This window comes from Populus nigra, chromosome 12 (assembly GCF_951802175.1).
Source record: "Populus nigra chromosome 12, ddPopNigr1.1, whole genome shotgun sequence".
NCBI lineage: Eukaryota > Viridiplantae > Streptophyta > Magnoliopsida > Malpighiales > Salicaceae > Populus > Populus nigra.
Genome location: NC_084863.1, coordinates 7,518,497 through 7,524,934, shown reverse-complemented (window position 1 = coordinate 7,524,934; position 6,438 = coordinate 7,518,497). Strand labels below are relative to the sequence as shown.

The 6,438-nt window shown below is 36.3% G+C and overlaps 1 non-coding gene across 1 annotated transcript; it reads right to left on the bottom strand.

Moving 5' to 3' along the window:
• Positions 1-1,185: 1,185 nt before the first annotated feature.
• LOC133670288 (small nucleolar RNA R71) lies at positions 1,186-1,292 on the bottom strand. The gene has a single exon (XR_009834036.1). It is a non-coding gene; the product is annotated as a small nucleolar RNA R71 (small nucleolar RNA).
• Positions 1,293-6,438: the final 5,146 nt, after the last annotated feature.

Genomic DNA, 6,438 nt, shown 5'->3' with positions numbered 1-6,438 from the left:
TTAACTAACCAATGTTAAGAAGAGATAAATATTCAGAATATAAATTGATGTTTCGTTTCCATGATCAGTTCTGATTTCTGTAGGTGGATGTGTGCTTGTGACCAAGGTTTGTTCTCTTGATAATTTTCTGATTTTATTAAATTTAGTTTGATAGTTTTCTGTTTTCTTTTGCTTTAGCCTAGATAACGTCCAACCCCCCCCCCCCCAAAATTGCATATCATCTAGCATAAAAATCTGACTTGAATCTTCCTCGTGGGATCGACCCCTTGCTTGCTCTATACTATCTTGTGTGTTGTGTTTGAAGCTAGGGTAATTAATTTGTGCGACCGCGACATCGCAACAAATTTTGGCGCCGTTGCCGGGGAAATAATTTTAGTTGATTCTTGTGCTATTATTTTTATTTGCTGTGATTGTTATTTCTTTTTCTGAAAAAAAAAACAGAATTTTTGTTTGCTGCGGTACTGTTCATTACGGCAGCGGTACTGTTCAAAACAGATTTTTTGGTGGAATTAGGTATCGGCCATTTGTTTCCTGAAGGGAAACGACGTTCTAAACAGGCCTAGTGGTACACCACTAGCCCCACCCTATCGAGGCCAAATTCCGCTGTTTTCTAGGGTTTTTAGGCAGTTTTTGTTTTCTACCGTAGGATTTTCGTATAATTTGCATTGTTTTCGATCTCTTGTGTGGTTGGTTTATTTTGAGTTTTCTTGATGATTTATGCCAGTAACCCGTTCTACTAATCAAAGTCAAGTGCATTTGGATCTCGAAATAGAAAAAACTTTACGCAGGTTACGAAAGGAAGCTCGCCTTAACACCATGGCTGTTGCACGACAACAAACACTCAAGGAGCTTGCTGCTCCTAACGTGGAAAATCAGTCATTGTGCATAAACATCGATAATAATGTAAACTTTGAGCTCAAATCTGGTTTTATACATTTGCTACCAACTTTCAATGGTCTTGCAGGAGAAGATCCTCATACTCATCTCAAGGAATTCCATATGGTTTGCGTTGGCATGAAACCGAATGGAGTTGATGAAGAACAGGTTAAGTTGAAAGCTTTCCCTTTCTCTTTAAAAGGGGCAGCAAAGGTATGGCTTTTCTCCATTCTCCCAGGTTCAATTGGAACGTGGAATGGCATGAAGAAGATCTTCCTTGAGAAGTATTTCCCAGCATCTCGAGTTGCCAACATAAGGAAAGAAATATGTGGGATTCAACAATCTCATGGAGAGACACTTTCTGAGTATTGGGAAAGATTTGAGCAACTGTACATTCAATGCCCTCATCATCAAATACCCGATCAGCTGCTCATTCAATATTTCTATGAAGGATTGATGCCTACTGACCGTAGTATCATTGATGCTGCAAGTGGAGGGGCATTGGTAGATAAGACACCCGAGGCTGCACGCCAATTGATCTCAAACATGGCAGCCAACTCGAAACAGTTTGGCACTCGTGGAGACTTCGCAAATAAACGAGTAAATGAGATAAGTATTTCTAACCTTGAGAATAAAGTTAATGATCTTACTTCTCTTGTGCGTTCTTTGGCTTGTGGCAATGTACAGCAGGTGAAAGTTTGTAGCATATGCTCCTTACAAGGACATGCTTCGGATATGTGCCCAACAATGCAAGAAGACTACATTGAACAAGCTCATGCAATTGATGGAGCATTCAACGGACAGCCCCAGCGTAAATATGATCCCTTTTCCAACACGTACAATCCCGGATGGAGAGATCATCCCAACTTACGCTACGGCAACCCATCCCAACAAGGCAATCAAGGCCGACAGTTCCATCCCTATGGATTTCAGCCCCAACAAAATTATCAAGCAAGACAACCCCCTCCATACACAAACTCCAATGTTATGGGGTCATCATCCAATGATGATCTTCGTGAGATGATGAAAACTTTGGCTTCTAATACTGTTACCTTGCAACAAAATGTCATGTCTTTTCAACAGGAAACAAGGTCAAGTATTCACAACTTGGAGAAGCAAATGGGGCAAGTAGCTTCAAGTGTGGGGAAATTGGAAGCACAAATGAATGGAAAGTTGCCCTCCCAAGCATTGAATCCAATAGAGAATGTTAGTGTGATCATGCTACGAAGTGGGAAAGAACTTGAAGAGAAAAGGTCAAAACAAATTGAGATGGAGGAAGAAGAAGAGATAGAAACCAAATTGAGTACAAAGAACGAACATCCTCCTCCTCTACAAACTGAAACATCGACCAACACTCCAAAGGTAACTCCTCACTCAATTAATTCCAGTTTTAAAACAATTCCACCCTTTCCTGTGAGTTCTTCTAGGTCAAAGAAAGACGACAAAGAAACAGAGATTTTAGAGGTTTTTAAGAAAGTGGAACTCAACATTCATTTGCTTGATGCTATCAAGCAAATTTCCAAGTATGCAAAATTCTTGAAGGAGTTGTGTACTACCAAGAGAGCTTTCAAACTGAAAGGTCATGAAACGGTAAGTATGGGTGAAGTTGTATCTTCCGTTGTTCAAAAGAATCTGCCTTTGAAACAAAAAGACCCGGGTGCGTTTACTATCCCATGTGTTATTGGTAATGCTAGTTTTAAAAGAGCTTTATGCGATTTAGGTGCATCCATTAGTGTTATGCCCAAACATGTTTATGATTCTCTTAGTCTTGAGCCTTTGAATAAAACTAGCATTGTAATACAACTTGCGGATCATAGTTTTGTTTACCCACTTGGTGTGATAGAAGATGTCCTAGTCAAGATTGATAGTTTGGTTATTCCATGTGATTTTTATATTCTTGATATGGAACATGATTCTTGTGATTCATCAACCAACACTCCTATATTGTTTGGGAGACCATTCTTGAAAACTGCCAACACAAAGATTGATTGTGGTAAGGATACCTTGTCTATGGAGGTAGGAGATGAAAAAATTGAATTCAATTTTCATGATGCAATGACATATCCTTATAGCAATGTTTATTCTATCACATGTTATGACCAAATTGATAAGTGTGTGCAGCAAGTTTTTGATTTTGATTGTGAGGATGGATTAAGCGTAGCTTTGAGCTATGACTATGATTTTACCAAGATAGAAGAGATGGACAGGTATATATGTGTTCCCCAAAACATGCATGAATCAGCATTGGCTTTGCAAGCTTTGCAAACTGTTCCCCATGATACAGGAGTCATTCACCCCATCATAGACAATGAATGGGTGGCGCCTATCCTTTTGGTGCCCAAAAAGATTGGAATTACATTGGAAGAAATACGAAATGATGCTTATGAGAATGCTAGGATTTACAAAGAAAAGACTAATAGTCTCCATGACCGAATGATTACAAGAAAAGAGTTTAATGTTGGAGACAAAGTCCTTCTTTATCATTCGCGTTTGAAACTTTTTCCTGGAAAGTTACGCTCTCGTTGGATTGGACCATTTGTTGTTTCTAATGTTTTTTCTTATGGTGCAGTTGAAATTACAAGTTTAGAAACCAACAAAGTACTCAAGGTCAATGGGCATCGCTTGAAACCTTTCTATGAAGGTTGGACGACAGAACTCACCGCTTCTGCGGAGTTAGCTGAACCAATCTATGAAGAATAAGCATGCAACATGTCGAGCCAATGACATAAAATAAAAGCGCTTACTGGGAGGCAACCCAGCACAAAAAAAAAAACAGATTTGCTTTCTTTTTCCCTTGTCTTTTATTTTTCGCATTTTACTTTATTTTTGTCATTCTCCAATATTCCTTTTCTTTTATTTTAACATTGAGGACAATGTTATGTTTTAAGTGTGGGGGTATTGGGAGAATGTTGGTTTTCTAATTTTGGTTTTCTTTGTTATTTTTCAAAATAAAAAAAAATTATGTTTGATCTTTTGAACTCCCATTTGTTTTTGAGAATATGAGTATTATGTATGAGAATTAGTTGAGATAGATGAAGATATAAATCGAATGAAGGAGTGTGCATGCAAGTTTTAAGGTTTAATTGGTTTAGGGATTGACTTTGAGAATATGCCATGTTGACTTTATAGTGTTATACCAATGCAAGCTTTTGAGCCTTCAACATTATATTCTTTGATTGTGCCTTCTTTCAATGATATGTATCTTTAGAACTTGCTTCATATCTTGTTGAGATTACATTCATATTACATACATACATGAAGATGATAAAGGCATTAGGAATTTTAACCATTTGAGCCAAAAAAGCCAACCTAAAGCATATTATCCTTAGTAAACCCCTTTTGAGCTTGTTTATCTTTTCTTTGCTTTATCCATGTATAAGCCTTAACTTTATATATGTTTTCCTTTTCCCTTGGCCAAGGATTAGTAGAGCATATACTAGTGATATTTCATGGAATTATGGTTGGAAATTATATGAAAAGAAAGAAGAAGTGATGTTTGATGAAAAGATGGGCAAAGTTGCCAAAGGTAAAAAAAAAAAAAAAAACAGAAAAAAGAAAAAGAAAAAGAAAAAAGTGTTCCTTTATGTTCTTAAGATTTTATATTGAAAAAGCTTGAAATCAAAAGAAGTTAAGCATTGGTGATTAAAGATGGAAAATTTATGTGCTTCGATGGAATATCTTGTTTGAAATATCATTTTTCAGAATGCTCTACTTTCTTTGGTTTGAACCTTTTTCTTTTACTCTCTTTTACTTCACCTTTACCTTAGCCCCATTACAACCAGAAAATAAGACCTTTTGATTCATGCATTGTTTGTAATATGTTATTAATGGAGATGAGATTGAAGAGCAAGCTTATAGTAGAACATATTCATTGATTGAATTTGAGAGATTTAAACACATAAGCCCTAAACACGTGAGTGTTGGAGTGTATATCAATGAGAGGACCTATCACTTTGGCATGGCATAGATTTCATTTAAATCCCGACGATTAATTAAGTTTTGAAGTTTGCATGTAAATAAATTCATGAAAATTTATACTCTTTATCCTTCTTAATTGTGTTCTTGTTTATAATGCATATATTCTTGGATATTGATGGGAGATTAGAAGATTAGTCATAGTGATTTCATTTAATTTAACTTCAATTTGGTTTTACCTATCCTTTCTCGAGGACGAGCAAGAGGTAAGTGTGGGGGTATTTGATGCAACCATATTATTCAATAGTTTCACCCACATTTAACTAGTGTTTTGCCTATGTTTTATATATAAAATGCCTTGATATTCTTTGTTTTATGTTTTGAAGGCACTTTTGGATGAAAGATGCAAAAAGGAGTAAATTGGAGATAATTGGCAGATTTGACCTTCAGTCGATGTTTTGTGCAGAGCGTGAGCTCTAGAGGTTGAAATGAAGTGATTCCAGTGGAATTAAAAAGGTAACATCCATACCTTTCTGGACATCTAAGGCAAGAAAATAAAATAAGGAAGAGCATGGAAATCGCAGCCTTCAAAGTCAAATCTCGCAATCTGCCAGTGTTGACCTTTGGCCATTCCAACTTGAATATCTGGAGCTACAGAAGTCCAATTGATGCAAACTCAATTTTGTTGGATTCATGACTCAAAGTTATATAAACGCTCAAACTTTCAGCCAAAAACGATGTCATATGAGGGAGATATGATTTTTCAAAGATGACATCTGAATTCTGCCAGCAAACAGGTTTCGTGAAGAAACGAGTCCAAATGACATTCCGAAGCATTTAAACCGATATCCAAGTTTTTATTTCAGCAATTTAGCTCCTCTAAATCAAAGCTTGAAGATTTCATGCAAGGCTATTTCTCCTTTTTAGGAAAATAGTTATTGAAGTACTTAAATGTAAACAGTCTACTTAATGGAGGACTATTTTGTAAAATAGAGACCTAGGGTTTCCTAGGATATAAAAAGAATGAGAGAAGAGAAGGGGGGCAGCCAGCCAAGGAGAGAAAAACGCCCCCTTCCTCTAAGAAACCCTAAATTATGCATTCTTTCTTCTTTTTGATTAGTTGTTCAACAAACATGCAAGGCTAAACACTTTTTCTTGGTTGCAAGGACACGGAAACCTTCGGATTTCAAGAACTGTGAGATTTATTTTACCTTTTCTTTTCAGTTTATATGATGAATATGTTTGTTCTCCTATGCTTATTTTTCTTATGATTGTTTATTTTAATTGCTAGAGCGGACTCTAAGTTATTATTGTAGACAATGTATTGTTAAGTTTGATATCAAAACCGGAGTTGTGGTATATGAACTTGTGAAGCAACTGAGTTTAATAATTGTGGCGGATCTACGTTATTAATCTTAGGGAGAACATTCAATCAAATCAAACATAGACTGCGGACAGTTATGTTTTCTTGATTAATCAACTTATCTAGTTCTTAAGGCTGCCATTGAATTAAATTACTAGTGCGGACACTGTGGTTGTTTGATGGTTAGGGCTAGTTATACGGCGGATCCGTTAACTAACCAATGTTAAGAAGAGATAAATATTCAGAATATAAATTGATGTTTCGTTTCCATGATCAGTTCTGAT